The sequence below is a fragment of the Solanum stenotomum genome, chromosome 8, assembly GCF_019186545.1.
Source record: "Solanum stenotomum isolate F172 chromosome 8, ASM1918654v1, whole genome shotgun sequence".
Taxonomy (NCBI): domain Eukaryota; kingdom Viridiplantae; phylum Streptophyta; class Magnoliopsida; order Solanales; family Solanaceae; genus Solanum; species Solanum stenotomum.
Genome location: NC_064289.1, coordinates 48,658,352 through 48,681,602, shown reverse-complemented (window position 1 = coordinate 48,681,602; position 23,251 = coordinate 48,658,352). Strand labels below are relative to the sequence as shown.

The following is a 23,251-nucleotide window of genomic DNA, read 5'->3' as shown; positions in this document are numbered from 1 at the left end:
CTTCTGAAGGGCCCGAAAGTTCAAGAGTTTGTGAATTTCTTGCCTTGAATCCTCCACAGTTTATAGGGACAGATCGCAGAGAGGACCCTCAGCACTTTGTTGATCAGCTTCATAGGATATTCAGAGTCATGCATGCCTTGGCCACTGAGTCAGTTGAGTTAGCAACATTTTGATTTAGTGATGTTGCAGTATTGTGGTACGAAAGTTGGGAGAGATCTAGGGCAAAAGATACATCTTTACCCACTTGGGATAGCTTTACGAAAGCTTTCATAGATCACTATTTTCCTTGAAAGATTAGGGATGGCCAGGTAGACCTGTTTCTGAACCTCCGACAGGACAGCATGAGTGTCTAAGAGTATGGGCTGAGATTTGATTCATTGGCTAGATATGCACCAGTATTTGTTGATACGATGCATGATAGGGTGCGTAGATTTGTGGGAGGGCTTGACTCAGACTATATCAACGCTTGCTCTACCGTTGCACTAAATGATAATATGGATATCTCGCGAATTTTGGCCTTTGCACAAGGCATAGAGGATCGCCGACATGTACAATATATAAGTGAGAGGGTCGAGAGAGACAGAAGAGGGCAAGGCCGCTGGTTTATCGGGAGATTTTCAGGGTGGTCCCAGACCCCGATATTCTAGTAGGTCACCTAGACCTCAACCATAACAGTTCCAGGGTAGTAGATTTGATCGTCAGGAACAGTCAGGCCCATGTGAGGGTTCACGAGCATCAGGCTCTCAACAGCGGAGGGGTTCAAGCCACACTAGGACAACACCGCTGCATTGTGCTACTTGTAGTAGGATGCATTTCGGGAGGTGCAGGCAGGGTCCCACAGGTTGTTATTTTTGTGGACAGCAGGGGCATGTGTGGAGGAACTTCCTGACCATATGTCAGGGTGGTATAGGTCAGTCGACCGGGTCAGTAGTAGGTTTCTCCTCATCAACACAGTCTACAGGGCGTGGACCCCAGACTTCAGCAGGTAGAGGCAGAGATGGAGGCAGAGAGGGAGCATGTAGTTCTGGTAGTGGCTAGAACCGTACATATTCACTAGCCGGCCGACAGGTCTCAAGAGTCATCACCAGATGTTGTGACAGGTGCAATAATTATTTGCTCTCATTGTGTGTATGATTTGATATATCCTAGATCTACTCTATCTTATGTTACCCCATTTATTGCGAGGAAGTTATGTATAGTAGCGGAGTCATTAGATCGACCCTTTATTATATCTACATCAGTTGGTGAGTCTATTATTGCCAGGAGAATCTATGGAGGTTGCACGGTAGAAATTATCGACCATTAGACCTTTGTAGACCTGGTAGAGTTAGAGATGGTTGATTTCGACGTCATTATGGATATGGACTGGTTAGCGTCTTGTTATGCTACTAATGAATTTCGAACAAAGATTGTTAGATTCCACTTTCCATGAGAGGCCACTCTGGAATGGAAAGGCGATACAGCAACGTCGAAAGGTAGGTTTATTTCCTATCTTAAGGCGATAAGGATGATTACTAAGGGCTGTATTTATTATCTTGTTCGTGTTCATGATATAGATGCAGAACCACCGACTCTTCAGTTTATTTCGGTAGTTATTGAGTTTCTAGATATATTTCCAGACGAGCTACCTAGTATCCCTCCAGAACGGGAAATTGATTTTGCTATCGATATTCTACCAGGTACACAACCTATATATCCCTCCTTATAGAATGGCTCCTGCTTAGCTGAAGGAGTTGAAGGATCAGCTGAAAGATTTACTTGATAAAAGCTTTATCAGGCCCAGTGTTTCACCATGGGGTGCACCAGTATTATTTGTGAGAAAAAAGGATGGCTCGCTGAGGATGTATATCGATTATCGACAGTTGAACAAAGCTACTATAAAGAATAGATATCCCCTTCCGAGGATCGATGACTTGTTTGATCAACTTCAAAGTGCTAAGTACTTNAAGGATGGCTCGCTGAGGATGTGTATCGATTATCGAAGTTGAACAAGGCTACTATAAAGAATAGATATCCCCTTCCGAGGATCGATGACTTGTCTGATCAACTTCAAAGTGCTAAGTACTTCTCAAAGATTGATTTGAGATCAGGGTACCATCAGGTACGAGTTCGGGGGAAAGATATTCCGAAGATAGCTTTTAGAACTAGATATGGGCATTTTGAGTTTTTGGTTATGTCTTTTGGATTGACCAATGCCCCGGCAACGTTTATGGACTTGATGAATAGTATATTCAAGCAGTATCTAGATACGTTTTTTATTATATTTATTGATGATATTTTGGTCTATTCGCATTCAAAAGCTGAGCATGCAGATCATTTGCGAGCAATCCTTCAGGTTCTTTGAGAGCAGGAACTTTACGCAAATTTCTCTAGGTGAGAGCTCTTGAGCTCTGTGGCTTTCCTAGGCCATATTGTATCAGATGCAGGCATTACGGTTGATACACAAAAGATTGAGGCCATAAAGACTTGGCCTAGCTACATGACTCCGACTGAGGTTCGTAGTTTCTTAGGATTAGCTGGGTACTACAGAAAGTTTGTAGAGGGGTTTTCTACACTTTAGGCACCATTAACAAAGTTAACTCAAAAAGTAGCTAAGTTTCAGTGGACTGAGGCTTGCGAGCATAGTTTCCAAGAGCTGAAGGACAGATTGACATCAGCATGAATTTTAGCACTGCCAGAGAGTTCATAGGGCTATACGGTGTACTACGATGCTTCTGGTGTTGAGTTGGGATGTGTTCTAATGCAACATGGTAAGGTTATCGCATATGCTTCAAGGTAGTTGAGGAAGCATGAGAAGAATTATCCGACCCACGATTTAGAGTTGGCTGCAGTTGTGCATACGTTAAAGATCTGGAGACACTATTTATATAGCGTTCATGTTGACATCTTCACAGATCATAAGAGCCTTCAATATATCTTTAGACAGAAGGATTTAAATCTACGACAATGTCGGTAGTTTGAGTTACTGAAAAACTACGACATGGATATTTTATATCATCTAGGAAAAGAGAATGCAGATTGTTAGAGGTAGACGATAGTGGGGTGACAATTCAGGACATATCCATATCATCTCTAGTTGTAAAGGTAAAAGCATGGCAACAGGAGGATCCTAGCTTAGAGCAGCTCAGAGCCAAGGCTCAGGATCAGCAGTCTTTAGCATTTGATAGAGCATGAGATGGAGTCCTCAGATATAGTGGTTGATTGTGTGTTTCAGATGTTGTAGGGCTTCGACATCAGATCATAGAAGAGACATATCGTTCCCGTTATTCTATTCACCCTAGATCGATGAAGATGTACCATGATATTAAGGAGATCTATTGGTGGCACGGGATGAAGAAGGACGTTGCTGAGTTTTTGGCACAGTGTCCTAACTGCCAACAGGTGGAGGTTGAGCACAAAAAGCCCGCTGGGCTAGTCCAAGAGATAGCCATTCCTTTGTGGAAGTGGGAAGCAATTAATATGGAATTTATTACAGGGTTACCTCGATCACATCGTAAGTTTGACTCTATTTGGGTAATTGTTGACAGACTAACAAAATCAGCCCATTTCCTACCAGTGAAGACTACTTTCACAGCTGAAGATTATGTCGGGCTTTACATCAGGGAGATTGTTAGGCTGCACAGCGTCCTAATATCTATTATCTCGGATAAAAGAGCACAATTTAGCGCTAACTTCTGGAAGTCTTTCCAGAAAGGATTAGGGACGCAAGTTAATCTCAGTACCGCCTTTCACCCTCAGACAGATGGCCAAGCTGAACGCACCATTTTAACACTTGAGGACATGTTACGGGTATGCATGCTGGACTTTAATGGAAGTTGGGATGACCACTTACCTCTTATTGAGTTCGCATACAATAATAGTTACCATTCCAGCATCGGGATGGCACCTTATGAGGCTTTGTATGATTGAAACTGTAGATCCCCTATTGGATGGTTTGAGGTAGGTGACTCAGGGTTGACTGGACCTGATTTAGTACAGCAGACAGTGGAGCAGGTTAAGATCATTCGGGAGAGGTTGCTAACAGCTCAAAGCCGAAAGAAGTCATACTCAGATGTGCGACGAAGGGACTTAAAGTTTTGTGTCGNGAGTTGGCAGCAGTTGTGCATGCGTTAAAGATCTGGAGACACTATTTATATAGCATTCATGTTGACATCTTCACAGATTATAAGAGCCTTCAATATATCTTTAGACAGAAGGATTTAAATCTACGACAATGTCGGTGGTTTGAGTTACTGAAAGACTATGACGTGGATATTTTATGTCATCTAGGAAAGGAGAATGCAGATTGTTAGAGGTAGACTATAGTGGGGTGACAATTCAGGACACATCCATATCATCTCTAGTTGTAGAGGTAAAAGCACAGCAACAGGAGGATCCTAGCTTAGAGCAGCTCAGAGCCAAGGCTCAGGATCAGCAGTCTTTAGCATTTGATATAGCAGGAGATGGAGTCCTCAGATATAGTGGTTGATTGTGTGTTTCAGATGTTGTAGGGCTTCGACATCAGATCATAGAAGAGGCATATCATTCCCGTTATTCTATTCACCCTAGATCGATGAAGATGTACCATGATATTAAGGAGATCTATTGGTGGCATGGGATGAAAAAGGACGTTGCTGAGTTTTTGGTACAGTGTCCTAACTGCCAACAGGTGAAGGTTGAGCACAAAAAGCCCGCTGGGCTAGTCCAGGAGATAGCCATTCCTTTGTGGAAGTGGGAAGCAATTAATATGGAATTTATTATAGGGTTACCTCGATCGCATCGTAAGTTTGACTCTATTTGGGTAATTGTTGACAGACTAACAAAATTAGCCCATTTCCTACCAATGAAGACTACTTTCACAGCTGAAAATTATGCCGGGCTTTACATCAGGGAGATTGTTAGGTTGCACAGCGTCCTAATATCTATTATCTCGGATAAAAGAGCACAATTTAGCGCTAACTTCTGGAAGTCTTTCCAGAAAGGATTAGGGACGCAAGTTAATCTCAATACCGTCTTTCACCCTCAGACAGATGGCCAAGCTGAATGCACCATTTTAACACTTGAGGACATGTTACGGGTATGCATGCTGGACTTTAATGGAAGTTGGGCTGACCACTTACCTCTTATTGAGTTCGCATACAATAATAGTTATCATTCCAGCATCGGGATGGCACCTTATGAGGCTTTGTTTGATTGAAACTGTAGATCACCTATTGGATTGTTTGAGGTAGGTGACTCAGGGTTGACTGGACCTAATTTAGTACAACAGACAATGGAGCAGGTTAAGATCATTCGGGAGAGGTTGCTAACAGCTCAAAGCCGACAGAAGTCATACTCAGATGTGCGACGAAGGGACTTAAAGTTTTGTGTCGATGATTGGGTATTCTTAAAAGTCTCGCCTATGAAAGGTGTTATGAGATTTGGCAAGAAAGGAAAGCTTAGTCCAAGATTCATTAGGCTATACCGGATCCTTTGGAGGGTAGGAAAAGTGGTTTATGAGTTAGAATTTCCTTTGGGGCTAGAATTTGTTCATCCAATTTTTCATGTATCAATGCTACGGAAGTGCATAGGAGACCCTTCCCAGGTTGTCCCAGTTGAGGATGTTCATATCACAGAGGAATTGTCCTACGAGGAAACTCCAGTTGCCATATTATATCGACAGGTCTGTAAATTGAGGATCAAAGAGGTGGCTTCGGTTAAAGTATTGTGGAGAAACAAGAATAGAGAAGAGGTGACCTGGGAAGCTGAGGATGGCATGAGGTCCAAATATCCTAACTTATTTCATACCCCAAGGTGATTACATATCAATTTATATTAGTACAGTGAGGTAGGATACCTATCTGATTTTTTATATTATTGCTTATTATTATGGTTTTTGTCGCTGTATTTTGGTCGCATTGTTATTGCGGAGCTATAGTGCTTAGTCATTTATGTCATCTTGTGAGACGCCTAGGTTAGAATTTATGCGTTTCAGGTTCCTGGATAGTCATATTTACAAAGGATACTCTGCCTAAATTTTTTCAACTCCTAAGGACTTAACCGCGTGACTCAGATTTTTCATTCGAGGACGAATGTTTCTAAGGGGGGGAGGATATAACACCCCAACTTTTTGAAATGTCTAAATTGACTCGTACCTTCGTGGAAAGACAAAGAGGGTGAGTAATAAATTAAGAATGATGTGGTATGTCATATTTTAAGTGTTCAAGGGTTGTATCTCAAGTTTTGAAGTTAGGTAAGTGGCAAAATAAAAGTTGGCGAAAGTTATCGTAAGTTTCTTTTTAAAGATTTCTCTAAAATTTTGGCCAAATGTCTCGGAGGTTTTCTCCCAATTTTTAAAGAGTTATGGGGCCCACGACCTATCGAATCAAAGGTCTACGAGTCTAGTTTTCAACGCATCAAACTGTTTGTTCATACGACTTTAGAATAGAGATATATTCACATTTTAGAGATTGTGCAATCAGGCACGTGAGGTGGGTCCCCTAGGTTGGTGGAAGCTTATAAGATAGCATCTTCTTCCTTTTTCTTCATTCCATCTCGTAAGAAACCCACGAAAATCAGAAATTACTCCTCAAATCATCCTTGTGTGTTCATGATCTCTTATTGTCTCCTTATCAAAAATTGCCCTATGTTGTGAGCTCGTCATTTTGGTATAATTTTCACAGTGAATCGAGCGGTGTAGCTACGTGGAGGTTATGGAAACAGGCTTTTGTTTAGTGTTTTGATTTATTCAAGTGTTCTGGGCGTTTAAACAAAGGTAGGAACCATCTTTTTAGCAGTTTACGGATACCTTAGGTCTTGGATAGTAATTTACGATAGGAATTTGTATCGATTGTCGAATTATCATAATAATTTTATCCTTAATTACTGATTGATTTTACCTTTTTCTTTAGTGTTGTAGTGGTGCAGACAGAGGTATTTTCAACATAAATTATAAAGAAAAAGGTATGTTAAGGCTATTCCCTTCGTTCAACATTTTTTCTTAGAGCTTGGGAGTGATATAGTAGGGTAGTTAATGTTGGTGATCTTGTAGATATAATTGTGAGTGGTTGGCTGATTGAGTGGCTATACACTCTCATTATAGGGACTTATAATCTGTTAAGAACGACCCTACGTTAGGAACGACTTGGAAACTATATATATATATATATATATATATATATATATATATATATTGTTTATAGCTAAATTGATTGCCTTTAGCTTATTCAATTGTTTGTTGTCTCCCTTGGGGCTGTTGTGGTTAGTTGTTAAGCTATGAACTGCCTATGGGGGGAATGATGTTGTCTAATAGGACTATGTTATTGCCTAAGAGGGTTATGTGTTGCCCACAGGGATATATTGATGCCAAAGAGTGTTATGTGTTGCCTACGAGGCTATTTTGACGCCAAAGAGGGATATGTGTTACCTACAGGGCTATGTTGATGCAAAAAAGGGCTACATGTAGCCCAGAGATCAATAATGTTGCCTAAGAGGGCTATGTGCTGCCTACAGGGCTATATCATTGCCAAAAAGGGTTATGTGACTTCTTACAAAGACAAGGGGCTACCGATAGGGTTATGTAGATTGATTTGGCACCTTCTGAGCTTATGGGGACCTATGTAAATAGTATGTTGTTTGTACCTACCGAGCTTATGGGGGCTTGGTTAGGTTGTTGTTTGTTCATTTTCATATTTTTTTTAGATTCAGTAGTGGGTTAGCATTCTTATCTAAATTTTGATTTCCTCACCTGATTGCTTTTGATATATTATGATACTTACTCATTTAGTCTATAGCCTTTCATACCCTGTACATTATTTTGTACTGACGCCCCATTGCCTGGGGGTGCTGCATTCATGTATGCAGGTCCCGACAGATGACCCAGTAGACCTCCTCAGCAGCAAGATTGACTTCTCTATGGTTGGCTAGCCCCTTTCCTCCGGAGCTGGAAGAGTTGGGAGGTTTGTTAGCTTTTGTTGTATATATTTTTATGGGTAGGGTGGGGCCTTGTCCAGCCAATCTTTACTACTCTTAGAGGCTTGCAGACTAGTGTGTGAGGTGTATAGTTATGTTATGGCATGTTGGCCTAGTTTGTTGGTTTGTTGAAGCTTGTGAATTGTTTGATCTATTGTCCTGATATATAGCTGCTTTCAGTTTGGTATAGACATCATGGTAGCTTCGACGGCACAATCAGGAATTTTGTGCTAGTTGGCTATTTCTTTATATGAACTTTTGGGAGTAGCTGTTTCTTTTATAGATCTTTTGACAGGGGCCTTGCCGGCCGAGGGCTTAGTTTTAAGCCAACATATACTTGTTTGTTTTCTTGATTGCGTGTGGCTGTCATGCGCTAGTAGTAATGTTTCGGCAGGGTCGGCTCGGGCCTGACTTCTAGCATTAGGAGCCAGTTGCGCCCCTTAAGTTTGGGGCGTGACTGTTTGGATGGTGGGAAAAGCCCTAATTTGGATATTGGGATCATGAGTTTGATCTACAGTTGATAGTGTTGATTTTAATCTGGGTAATTAGACATCGTTTATTTATCCCCATGTTATATTGATTGTTTGTAGACCAAGAACAAGTGGAAAGAATTCGGAAAGGGAAGAATCAAGTTTCCTAGGGGATTCAAGCTTTGTTTGAGGTAGGTGATGGTTGTGATTTCATGTTAGTGTGATATGTATTTGTAATTAGTTCATTATGATGCATGTATGTATGTGAATGTTGCATTATTGATCACACTAATCATAAATGAGGATGATTGAATAATTGTATGACAAGAATCATGACTTGATTGTATGATTATGAGAATGTACATTGTGATTGTGGTTGTGGTTTGTTGAATGGATCGAGTGTTATGTTCTGATACACTAACTGGAATCGGTTGCCACGTATCGGCATAAACATTGGAACGAGTGTCACGATCTGACACACTAACTTGGAACGTGTACCACGTACCGATACACGAACAGTTTGGGTATGGGTTCTGTGAGAGGACCAATGACTTGACATAATTGTATATCTTGAGATTGTGAAATTGTCGTTGTCGTAAGTGATAATTGATATTGTATATGTTCGGTGTATGCATTTTTATTATGTTGTAATGACTTATATATGTTTTGCCTATTGGGATAGCCACGTGATCCTACCAGTACAGTATGGTTGTGTATTGATACTACACTTGCTCTTTCTTTGTTGAGTACAAGGCAACTTTAGGCGGCTATTGACAGACCTCACTTAGTGTAACACTCCGAAAAACTAATGAACTAAGCTAGAGCCTAATACGTAGTCTAGTAGCCTAAATAAGGTTTAACGTAAAGATAAGAGTCGTAAAATAACCTCCCCTACTTAGTCCTAATGTTTTAGGACCTAAACGTCAAGGCGTGATCCCTCACCCCCCAAGGACCCCCCAAGGTCCTTGAAGAGGACTAAGAGGCTGCCCAAAAAGCTGTCAAAAACAGCTTGACCTACGGATGGGACCTACGCCCAGTAGGTCCATCCATACCCTGTAGAGCTTGGTCGTAGGTCAGGGCCCTAGATGAGGAGTTGCTGACCCAAACCACGGACCTGCAGGAAGGGGTGTGAGCCCACCTTCGGTCCGTGGGTCAAGGGGTGTAGGTCACCCCTGAGTTCTGCCTAGGTTCGGCCAAGTTGGGGGTAAAGTGGTAAATTCCTAAGGTGGTTAGATTAGTTAGGGGTTGGTTTATTTTGAATAATTAGAGTTATTTAAGGCTTTTTTTTAAACTAATAAACACCTTTTTACAATTCATTATTCTCAAAACTCAAAAATAGAAACTACCTCCCCTCCAAATAATTCTCTCTAGAAACCACCATTGGAGAAGAAGAAGTCAAGGTTTGGAGCTCAAGATTTCATCTTTTCTCTTCAATTTCGTGGAGTTCCTTCAATTGAGGTATGGTAGTCTTCATCCTTGGTTAACTTCCATCCAAGGAGTCCCTTCAAAACATGACTTCAAGGTTTCCAAAAATCCCCCAAAACCTAGGGTTTCAATCTATGTCATGGATCTTCTTCCAAAACGTTTCAATTGTTTATTTATGGTTGATTATGGTTGGTTATGATGAATTATGATTGGATAAATGGAGTATTATTTATTTATGATGAAAATCCCCCATGGACCCATGATTTTCCTTGCTAAATCATGAATTGATGATGTGGGTTGGTTGATATTAGAAGTATGTGAATTGATTGTGTTTATGTTGAATTCGTTATTGAATCATGAAATTTCCCTTATATTATGTGTTAATTGTATATGTTTGGGTTGATTGTGATTCATGGCCCTTGAAGGACAAAGTTATGAGGGTTTGTACATCTTTATGAGAATTGTGTATGAACTTATGATTCATTTATAAAGTGAAGATCTAAGGATTATTGTGTAATTGTGGTATTGTTGCAAGATCATGCTTCCCCTACCCTTACACATGACTATGTATGAATGTCTATGAATATGGTAAGGTTGTTGTGTTGATTGAAAGGCTATTCTCATGATCACACTATGAATATGATGTGAAAGACTTACTCACATATTGATGATTCTAAGGTTGAAAGGACATTCTCACCCAATGAATCTATGAGCTATTATGATACCATGTTGACTTGAGAGCCTAGTGTATTCTTTTATGAACATGAACTTAAGTAAAGACTTAATGTGAATTTTAAATGGAATTATGCTTAGCACCGAGTGAATATGAAAATGAGATGGAAGCTTTTATGTTAGAAAGTCCGGCTTCCCAAAGTAAGTTATCTCATGAGATGGAAACCTTTTACGTTAGAAAGTTTGGGTTTCTAGTAGAAATATCCTTATCCCATAACTATGTGCCCACATAGGTCTTTAATCCATCTAAAAGCTAATATGTTAGTTCTACCTTAGGCAAGTAGGACACCTCTTTTCGATGTAGGGGTAAGACACCGGATTCCATGTAGCTCACATGGTCTATGTCGATTAAGGCTAAATTTCTCTATATGATAAGAATATGAATTATGAAAAGAACATGAACTTTAACTATGACTTCTTAAGGGGTACTACTTAGTATGAATGGGGGTATGGGACTCCACTTATGCATTGCACAAGTAGGCTTTAAGAGGGGTTGTGGTGAGGTTCTCTTATGCTATGAAAACTTATGAATTATGCACGTATGATATATATTATTGTTAAGAGTGACTTTACTTGTTACAAGGTATGAACATGAATATTTCCTCACTTATGTATATTGGTTATGGATGAGGTCAAAGTAAGATATGTATGTTGTTAGTTGCCTAAATGTGGTACTTGGCATTTGGTAGGGCTATGGAATCTTACCTTTGCATTGCACTAGTATAGCTTTGGGTTGCTTATGTATTGGTTTGACTTATGTTTCTTCATAAATGTGCATGATGGCTTTTAAACTTGATAAAAGCATGGTTTAACTAAATGTCCCTTTTGAGCATGACTTAAGGATTTTTATGCATGGCTTCCATACTTAGTACAATATTTGTGCTAACCCATATTTTCTACATTTGTTATAAGTGTAGGTTCCGGTTGTTGAGATATACTTCTCCTTTCGAGTGAAGCTTGGATTGACTATTCTCCAAGCTCGGTGAGTCCTCATGGTTCGAGGACAAGACTTATTCGTTTCTAGTTTCCTTTTTGTACCTTCTATTTTCAAGACTATGTTGTAAAGGGTTGTGACCCTAAGATTGTATTTGATTGTATTAGATGGTTGTTGAGACAAGGTCTAGACTTCTATATTGGTTTTATGAAAAAGACTTCTATTGTAAAAAGTTTTAAACTATGCATCATTTCTATTACTTATGTTCATGACTATGCTAAGGGCTTGTATGAGACCCCTTCGGGGTCATATCTAGGGGGTACTTCGGGGTCGTGACACTTAGAAGATCACTGATCAATCGAATTCAAGGGTGAACCAGTTCTTCCGGGCTGCCATGAGTTCTTTTTTCGTTTATGTCCACATCTTCGGACTTAGACTAGTACTTTAGATTTTCTTATGATTAATTGGGTTGTACCCATTTCCTTAGACTTATGATCCTTATTAGAGTTTTGGTACATTGCCTTTCAGGTTCTAGGCATTATTTCCGCATTTGGTTGATTAGACTTTGGAGTTTATGGGAACTCTATTTTTCCTTTAGCATTTAAATCTGCTTCTATAACTTTAAATGTCTTAGTTTTTTATTAAGTTGTGTAGTTCTTGGTTAGCTAATTAGTATTAATGGTTCTCCCACCAGAGGGTTAGTGTGGGTGCCAATCACGATAATATGGGTCGTGACAATTTTAAAATCAACTAAATGAGAAAGACATTAAAAAGATAATAATAAATAGATTATGGTTTCTAGACCTTTTATTTCTAAAAGTTAAATTTTAGAACTCTTATATTTTCATTTCTCATGTTGAATTAAGGAAAAAGTTGATCTTGCAAGCTATAAATTAAAACATTAATTTCAAAGTTTTTCTTTTATTTGATTCCTTCTCTATCTATATATTATCACATTTAATTGTATCTATGTCTTTTTTTGTATAATATAAATTTCTGAATTTTTAAAATTTGTTGATTATATGGAAGATGTAATGAATACATTATAGTTTGGAATAAACGTGCACGTTCCTAGAGACTAGTATTACTAAAAGTAGGAAACTTCAAAGTGCAAAGTTGGATTACCATTTTACCTTATACTAAATAAAAAAATTATAAAACATTTATATAATTAAATATTAAATAATAATCATATCATATTATTACTATTATTATTATATTATACAAATACTAAAAGTTTGAAGGTGTTAAGTCAAAAATTGAAAAAAAAAATAACCATAAAACTTGTTAAACACTTTTACCCTTTTAAAAACCAAATTACTTACATTGTAAATGTTTTTTTATTTTATTTATCTTCAATCTTCTCCTGCAATTTACTTAACACAATCCATATATCATCTAAGGCTAGACATTTATATGGTGTCCAAATGCATTTTTCTTTCTTTTTTTCTCGTTTTTGGACATTTTTCTCTCCATTTCACTACATCATAATAGCACAATAATCTACTTTAAAATATTTTTTATTTTTCTTAATTATTCTATTCTAAAAAATCATTTTCATAACTATACCTCTTCATTTTCATAACTTATTTTCTAATAATATTTTCATTAATCTTGTGCCCTTTAACTCACACACATCTTGATAAAAAAAAAATTATGAGTACATATGTCCTAACTTGATTAGTTTTGACTTTTTGAAAGCTAATGTGTGTCAGTTCTTTATTTTTGGGATGATGTGTAGAGGAACTCTCAAGATATTTGACTTTCATAAGATCCAATGGATTGTGGCTAATGTTATTGATACAGTTTGTGTTGTATTGCCCAACAGTTGCAACACAAGGTAGTACATCACTAGTTTCCAATGAAAATATTAACCTAGTGAAGTTAAACAAATAGCAAAAGACCAAGATGAGTCAAATAAAAACAACTCAAGGCGGACTTGATATTTAACATCTGGCACTTGATTTCCATAACTTGCATCTTCTGAACATGAGATATCTGGATTGACTAATATTCTACCCCATTCAACAGAGTTGATTAAATCATCACTCTGAAAAACATATTGTTGTGAATCAAGTTAACTCTTTAAGGGCCTATGGGCTATTAAAGACTTTTATTTGGGATTCAGGCCTAATAACCATTTGTTAAAAAGGATTAGGATCAATTAGAAGAACGGTTATGCAAATTATGTCGAAGCTTTGTCTGTCAATTATCTCTCATCCACTTTTTCTGTTCTAGTATCCCATGCTTGTCTAGTTACCTTTTTCTATGTTAATTTCTCTTTAGTTAGTGTGTTATTACTTTGTTGTGTGTATTGTAGTTGTAACTTGTATTCAATAATAAATATATATAACAGTATTTGTGTCGAGTTTGTTTCACATACCTTTAAATGTTGGTGGTACCTTTTTATACTCCAAGGTAAACCTCCATTTTATCCAGGTCGCATCAATATGATGTGTCACATCATCGACAATCTCCCTATTTTCTTCGATCAAATGTATATAGATTCAAATCTGTTAATTTTAATACACATCTTAATACTCAGGTTCACTACCTAGTAATTTAATATAGAAAATCCCTTAACCATAGTTTGACAAAATTAATTCTCCTTCCGTTTTAATTTATTTTTCTCACTTTCTTTTTTTAATCCATTTAAAAAAATGTCTCTTTTACTTTTTAAAAACTCTCAATATATTTTTTAGTTTTAAGAGCACCATATTCAAAGTTTTCTTTATTTTTTTCACCAAACAATCTAATTGAAACGGAGTACCAAATTGGCAAGAGAAAATATTGCTTGGAATTTGCTTAATGCATTTCTTACTGATGAGTGAATTGATGAGCAAAAGTGGAATGAATCACCAAAACAGGTTCTTCTTCATTTGTTTCTGCTGCTTAGAAACCAAATTATGCCTTTGATCAAATGTTTTAAAAATGCCCATAATGTGTTTGATTAAATGTTTAAAAACTGCCTATACTATGTGTTTGATCAAAGTCTCAACTGAACTATATGTTTGTGAATAAATGAGAGATTATATGATCACATTAAAAATGGCAACCATTTGTTGTTTTGCTTTTTCTTCTCTTTCCGATTACTTATTTTCCTTTGTACCAAACACATCATTGTATTCGAGTTGTCTTAGAAATTAGAATCAAAACACTGGGTAAAGTATATGTGAAGATAAGAATGGTTGCCTCTTTACGGTTTTTAAAATCTCACACAAAAAAGGCATACTGGTCTTTTTATAAGCATTAAACCCAACAAACACAACGATTTGGTGTCATTAATTATTCTTCGGAACATACTTTGTGTTTAGTTCCATAATTTTGAACTCTATTGATCCTTCCAGTTTGGAGCAGTTTGCAGATGTAATGACTTCCCTAAGAGAAATGGTTAAAGATCTCTGGGCACGTATTTTACCTCAGTTTCAACTCATGGCTGAGAGAGTCAGACTCTTTCTTTGGGAGGGTCATAAACAGTCTACAAGAGCACATGGTAACTGTAATTAACCCAAGCATTTCAGGAGCACATGGTATGCCGAGTTCAGGTAAAACTACTTTGGCGTACAAAGTATACAATGATAAATCAATTTCTATCATTTCGACATTTGTGCATGGTGCACGGTCAGGCAAGGATATGATGAGAAGAAAATGTTGGATAAAATATTTAATCAAGTTCATGACAAGGATTTAAAATTGAGTGAGAATATTAATGTTGCTGATAAGCTACAGAAACAGTTGTATTAAAAGAGGTATCTTATTGTCTTAGATGACGTGTGGGATACCACAACATGGGATGAGTTGACAAGACCCTTTCCTAAAGTTGAGAAAGGATGTAGAATTATTTTGACAACTCGAGAAAAGGAAATGGCTTTGCATGGTAAGCTCTACACTGATCCTATTAACCTTCGGTTGTTAAGATCAGAACGAAGTTTGGAATTGTTTGAGAAAAGAGGATTTGGAAAAGAGAGTTGCCCTGATGAGCTATTAGATGTTGGTAAAGAAATAGCCCAAAATTGTAAAGGGCTTCCGTTGGTGGTGGATCTGATCGCTGGAGTCGTAGCAAGGAAGGAAAAGATAACAGAGATTTGATGCCATGTATAGTGACCATCAATTATAACAGAGAGTTTTTTGGACTTAACAATTTTGTCCTGTTTGATTCAAATAAGAAAAGGCATTCTGGTAAACACGTGTATTCTCTAACGATAAATAGAGATGAGCAGGACGACAGTGTTGCTGATACATTTCAGCTAAGACACTTGAGGCTTCTTAGAGTGTTGCACCTGTATCCTTCTTTTATCAAGGTGAAAGATTCTTTGCTGAATGAAATATGCATGTTGAATCATTTGAGGTTCTTAAGCATTGGGATAGAAGTTAAATCTCTGCCTCTGTCTTTCTCAAACCTCTGGAATCTAGAAATCCTGTCGGTGTATAATGGAGGATCAACCTTCGTACTATTACCGAGAGTTTGGGATCTTGTAAAGTTGCGAGTGCTGTCCATGAATGATTGTTCTTTTTTTTTATTTGGATGCAGACAAATCAATACTGATAAGCAGAGGACACAAATTTAGAGAACTTGAGATATTTAGGGAATCTCAAGCTTTCCTATTTGAAAGATACAGATCATATTTTCCAAAGGTTTCCCAATCTTCACGAGCTTGTATTTGATATCATGGAATCATGGGATTATTCAACAGGGCAATTTTGTTCCCCGAAATTGGATTTCCTAACTGAACTGAAAAACCTCACTGTAAGTTTTAAAAGTTCCCTGCATGGTTTTCTGCAGCCACAAATCGGCCATGGAATTTTCACTCCCTTCGAGTTTGAAAAAATTGCGGTTGGGAGTTTCCTCTGACATCTGATTCACTGTCAACAATTGCGAGACTGCCCAACCTTGAAGAGTTGTTCCTTTACTATACAATCATTCAGGGGGAAGAATGGAACATGGGGGAGGAAGACACCTTTGAGAATCTCAAATGTCTGAAGTTGGATGAAGTGACTCTTGCCAAGTGGGAGGTTGGAGAGGAATCCTTTCCTGTGCTTGAGAAATTACAACTCCAGGGATGCTATAAGCTTGAGGAGATTCCGCCTAGTTTTGGGGATATTTATTCATTAAGTTTGAGGTTGTGTAGGGTGGGGAGCAATGCGGGGCGGATTGATGTGGGTTTTCTAAATATTAATGCAGAGCGGGGTAGGTTGGAGGTCTATGCGATTTTATGCGGGTTTAAACTTAGTTATAACAGTGAGAGCATTATCTATTAAGAACCCGTTTTAGTGTGTCCTGGACATCTAACCATAGCTTATTAACATTTGTAGGTAATAATGAATGCCTGTGTCCCAATGCCACCTGACTGATTCTTTTTGTCATTTTCTAACTATCGATCTTCTCCTCCACAAATCTTATCAACCTAAAACTTTGTTGGAAGGATTGTAATCACACAAAAAAAGACATCAGATTTTTCATCTACTAAATAATAATTTTGGTACTCACAACCATCTCATCAAGTAAAAAGGTTAGTCTTTAACTAAAATCTCTTATTGGAACTTTATGTTTCTATCTTTTGCTAATAAAATTTAAAAGGCTCATCTATTCATCCGTTAAAAAATGGTTTTACTTCTGCCAATATCGTACCACAAAGTGTCCATTCATGCTATTATTTATATGAAGTGTTGGTTATCAATATTTATCATTGTCGTAATTTACTTACAGCTAAATAATTGCTGTAATCTAATTGCCTCTAAATCCTTTATTAGTTGTAGTGAAGCAAAAGATTAGATCTTACTTTATCAATCCTAATGAGGTAATAAACTTAGAAAAGAAGTGAATTTTATATTTGTGAAAATGTTTTCTGATATGAAATTTTATGCTTCTTTCTTTGTTTTTCTCTTGATAGAATTTTAATCTACTTTTTATACATCAGATCCGGAGTATTTGACCCCAGTGTAACTTAAGAGTCATGGAAAATGAAGGAGAAAGAGAGAAAGGAGAAGCAAACAACCCAGCAGTATGTCACTCAACTTTTTCACTTTTGTTCGTCAGAAAGGGTATATTCGAGCCAGTTATGTAATGGCAGGGCTATAATTAGGCCATTTTTTAAGCAAATAGCGTATTTGCTCTATATCTTATAGTACAGGGTATATTTAGACCTATATCAAGTATTAGGTCACATAGATAACATCATTTTTCATAAGATATTCCTAAAGGATAGCTCTTCAAATTCACATAACATACATATGCATGTGTAAGTTTCCTGTATAGAGTAAATATTGCATGGTATATATATATATAACAGAACGTGCGTTGCACATTAGCTCCATAACAATGTGTATAGGAATACAGAAGTAGTTAGTTGCAATATGCGTACTTTCATGTGGCTTGTCTGTGTTTTTGGAGGCACTGTATATCTATGACTCGGCATGGGAGAAGGGAGAGGAATGGACGAATGGAGAAAAAGTAATTCTCGTAAATTCTATGATCATCACAATATAACACTATAGTGCTTGATCTTAATGATTTTTATCAATGTAAAATACATACTTTGTCGATCAGCTTCCATGAGTTATGTTTCGAACTACATTGCAAGAAAAATTACTATTGAAAAAATAATATATGATATATATGTTGCTATGAAAATTTGATATAACATTTGGTGATTTGGCAGGTATCATTTTCTGCTCTCCACAAGGACGTTGTCAACGTTTTGGATATCATGGAAAGGTTAAAGAATGAAGAAGATCAAAATGTTGTTGATGTGGCAGATATTGAAAGGCTGAAATTGGAGCTGGCATTTATTTGTACATACGTCCAGCTTTCTTATTCCGATTTGGAGCAGTTTGAAGAAGTAATGACTGTCGAAGGACAAGATGTTGAGACTCTGGTTCGATCATTTTTTTATGATCATGACAACAACTTCGGGTGTAAATATGACATGCATCATGTCCTGGCTAGCCTCAGGGTTAATATCGATCAGTGTATCAGCTCACATCATCATTATACCACCATGACTGAGGAGCAGTTGGATTTCCTCCTCCTGAATATCCATCAGCTATCCAAGTTTGTTGCTGAGCACAAGTTTCCATTAGTGACTCAGTATGAGATTCTCAGAATGTGTGTGGCAGCATGAAAGATTTCCATGTGTTGATAGTAAATGGTTGCATTGAGCACAAGATTGTTGAATATGTCTTACCTCTGTTTCAACTCATGGCTGAGATGATAGGACACTTCCTTTGGGATGATCAAATTATTGATGGAGAGTCTCGAGTCTTCAAGCTAGCACATCTACTCATGAAGATTATTCCAATTGAGCTTGAGGTTATGAAAATATGTTTTACAAATTTGAAAGATTCAACTTCAGCAGAAGTTGGACACTTCATTAAGCAGCTCCTGGAAACCTCTCCGAACATTCTTTGGGAATATCTTATTCATCTACAAGAGCACATGGTAACTGTTACTACCCCTAGCACTTTAGGGGCTCGAAACATTCATGTCATGATTGAGTTCCTATTAATTATTCTTTCTGATATGACCAAGGACTTTATTCATCATGACAAACTTTTTGATCTTTTGGCACGTGTTGGAGCGCTTAATAGGGAGGTAACAACTCTTGTTTGCGACTTTGAAGAGAAATTAAGGAATAAAGAGAGTACAGATGAAACTAATCGTGCAACCCTAAAGTTGCTGGAAAATATTGAACTCCTCAAGGAAGATCTCAAACATGTTTATCTGAAAGTCCAGGATTCATCTCAATGTTGCTTCCCTATGTGTGATGGACCACTCTTCATGCATCTGCTACACATACACTTAAATGATTTGCTAGATTCTAATGCTTATTCAATTGCTTTGATAAAGGAACAAATTGGGCTGGTGAAAGAAGACTTGGAATTCATAAGATCTTTTTTCACGAATATTGAGCAAGGATTGTATAAAGATATCTGGGCACTTGTTTTAAATATGGCATATGAGGCAAAAGATGTCATTGATTCAATTATTGTTCGAGACAATGGTCTCTTACATCTTATTTTCTCACTTTCCATTACTATAAAGAAGATGAAGCTTATCAAAGAAGAGGTCTCTGATTTACATGAGAAGATTCCCAAGAACAGAGGTCTCATCGTTGTGAACTCTCCCAAAAAGCCAGTTAAAAACAATTCATCACCGGCTGTAAAATGATTGTAGGTTTTGAGGAGGAGACGAATTGGCTAATGAGGAAGCTCACCAGTGGACCAGCAGATCTAGATGTCATTTTGATCACTGGTATACCGGGTTCGGGTAAAACTACGTTGCCGTACAAAGTATACAAAGATAAATCAATTTCAAGTCATTTCGACCTTCGTGCATGGTGCACAGTTGACCAAGAACATGACGAGAAGAAGTTGTTGGTGAAACTTTATAATCAAGTTATTGGCTCGGATTTGAAGTTCAGTGAGGATATTGATGTTGCTGATTTGCTACGGAGACAACTGTTTGGAAAGAGGTATCTTATTGTCTTAGATGACGTGTGTGATATTACTACATGGGATGAGTTAACAAGACCTTTTCAAGAAGTTAAGAAAGGAAGCAGAATTATATTGACAACTCGAGAAAAGAAAGCGGCTTTGCATGGAAAGCGCAGCACTGATCCTCTTAATCTTCGATTGCTAACACCAGAAGAAAGTTGGGAGTTATTAGAGAAAAGGACATTTGGAAAGGAGAGTTGCCCTGATGAACTATTGGATGTTGGAAAAGAAATAGCCGAAAATTGTAAAGGGCTTCCTTTGGTGGTGGATCTGATTTCTGGAGTCATTGCTGGGAGGGAAAAGCAAAAGACTGTGTGGCTTGAAGTTATAAATAANTGGAAAAGAAATAGCCGAAAATTGTAAAGGGCTTCCTTTGGTGGTGGATCTGATTTCTGGAGTCATTGCTGGGAGGGAAAAGAAAAAGACTGCGTGGCTTGAAGTTATAAATAATTTGCATTCCTTTATTTTGAAAAATGAAGTGGAAGTGATGAAAGTTATAGAAATAAGTTATGACCACTTACCTGATCACCTGAAGCCATGATTGCTTCATTTTGCAAGTAGGCCGAAGGACAGTGCAATAACAATCTATGAGTTGAAAGATGTATGGTTTGCTGAAGGGTTCGTGGAAAAGACAGAAATGAAGAGTATGGAAGAAGTGGTGAAGATTTATGTCGGTGATTTAATTTCCAGTAGCTTGGTAATTTGTTTCAATGACATAGGTGATGACCCGACTTGCAAAATTCATGATCTTGTGCATGACTTTTGTTTGATAAAAGCAAGAGAGGAAAAGTTGTTTGATTTGATAAGTTCAAGTGCTCCATCAGATATGTTGCCACGTCAAATTACCATTGATGATGATGAGGAGCACTTTGGGCTTAATCTTGTCCTGTTTGGTTCAGATAAGAAAAGGCATTCTGGTAAACACCTCTATTCTTTGACCATACATGGAGACCAGCTGGATGACCGTCTTTATGATACATTTCACCTAAGACATTTGAGGCTTCTTAGAGTGTTGTACCTGGATCCCTCATTTATCATGGTGAATGATTCTCTGCTTAATGAAATATGCATGTTGAATCATTTGAGATACTTAAGAATTGGGACAGATGTTAAATCTCTGCCTTTGTCTTTCTCAAACCTTTGGAATCTAGAAATCCTGTCGGTTCTAACGAAGAATCAACCTTGATACTATTACTGAGAATTTGGGATCTTGTAAAGTTGCGAGTGCTATACAGGCATGCTTGTTCTTTTGTTGATATGGATTCTGATGAATCAATATTGATAGCAGAGGACACAAAGTTAGAGAACTTGAGATATTTAGAGAATCTCAAGGTTTCCTATTCGAAAGACACAGAGCATATTTTCAAAAGGCTTCCCAATCTTCAAGGGCTTGCCTTTGATATCAAGGAATCATGTGATTATTCAACAGAGCAATATTGGTTGCTGAAATTGGATTTCCTAACTGAACTAGAAGAACTCAATGTAGGTTTTGAAAGTTCGAATACAAATGTCGACAGTGGGTCCACAAATAGGCCATGGGATTTTCACTTCCCTTCGAGTTTGAAAAAATTGTCGTTGGGTGAGTTTCCTCTGACATCCGATTCACTATCAACAATAGCCAGGCTGCCCAACCTTGAAGAGTTGTTCCTTTATTATATGTAATCGAATAGAAGTCCGTTTCTTATTCCAATAGATAAGCAAGATATAAATACAATATACTAGGTGCTAATTTAGGAAAGAAAATAAAGAGGGATTCCTACAAATCTGCTAGCTAATTATGAAGGATTCCTACAGATCTACTAGCTAAAAATATGCCTATGTATACTAGTAAAATGATGTCTATATACATTTTGTAACATTATACAATCATTCAGGGGGAAGAATGGAACATGGGGGAGGAAGACACCTTTGAGAATCTCAAATTTTTGGAGTTGCATCAAGTAACTCTTGCCAGGTGGGATGTTGGAGAGGAATCCATTCCCGCGCTTGAGAAACTAAAACTATGGAGATGTCATATGCTTGAGGAGATTCCGCCTAGTTTTGGAGATATTTATTCATTGAAAATTATCAAACTTGTAGACAGCCCTCAACTTGAAGTTTCCACTATGAAGATTAAGGAATATGCTGAAGCTATGAGGGGAGGGGACGAGCTTCAGATTGTATATGATTAAGAAAATTTTGTTACACTTGTGAAATATTTTGTATGACTTTTCTGAGTTTCTTTTAGAAAACTTACAAGTCTTTAATAGATTGTGATTTCTGACTTATCTAATCTCTGTTATGATCAGGCACTCTTGCAAATTGTGGCGGCTGTGGGTAAGTTCTAGCTTGAGTTTTACTTTTTTATAGATTTGTGAGTTGATGATTTTGAGACTCGATACAGTAACTGCATTTGTAATAAAATAGAAAAACCTATCATGGTTATTAATCATCTACCTTCATGATTACCTAATCGTTGGAAGTTGGAATGCTCGATGCTGGTTTTTGGGCCATAGTCCATCACTGCAAGGGATTGCAACGACTTTCCCTTTCTGGCCTCCTTACAGGTCGCGTCTTCCATTACATCGGGGTCCATGCTAAGAAGCTGGAGATGTTCTCCATAGCTTTTACTGGAAATGTAATCTAGGTCTCGACTACATGCTCTCTGGTTGGGAAAGCCTCTGTAAGCTGGAGAGCAGAGACTGCCTCTTCGACGACGAGGCTTTGTTGGTCAATGTTTCAAAGCTGGAGACAATGTGATACCTTTGGATGTCTTCTTGTTCAGGAAGTTATGGCTCATGTCAGCTCCTAGATGGGAGTGGTCATAAGGATACGAGGCCAGAAAGTTGCCCTGTCGAGAAACTCTACATATATATACAGGACAGCGGCAGACTGGCTGGCAGGACGGAGGTTCAACATGCCTGATTTCGTTTGGACTGTGGACGGAGATTCATCAGAATCAACGTCATATAGAACAGGGAATTGGTCTATGGCTTCTGTACAGGAAAAACTGCAGGTATCAGTTCTACATTGATCTTTCTCCACACTTTTTTGCTCGAGGCCCTTGTGTAGTTTTAGCGTGCTAGTTGTAGTCGACGGAAGATGGGAGATGAAGGTTATTGGAGAAGGCTTTTGAAGCTCATACACCATCATTTTCACCCTTGATCAAGGGACTAGTAGTAACAAATACTATTGTGTTTTGGTTGTGTATACTATGAGCATGTTCAATTTGCTCCTCTGATGCAAATGGTGTTGTCATGAACTAACATACTTATTCTAGGAGGAGCTC

General features: G+C 37.8%; 2 pseudogenes; both read left to right on the top strand.

Moving 5' to 3' along the window:
* The first annotated feature begins 17,082 nt into the window (after positions 1-17,082).
* On the top strand, positions 17,083-22,310 carry LOC125873864 (putative late blight resistance protein homolog R1A-3; annotated as a pseudogene).
* Positions 22,311-22,450: 140 nt separating this feature from the next.
* LOC125873863 (protein TRANSPORT INHIBITOR RESPONSE 1-like) lies at positions 22,451-22,996 on the top strand (annotated as a pseudogene).
* Positions 22,997-23,251: the final 255 nt, after the last annotated feature.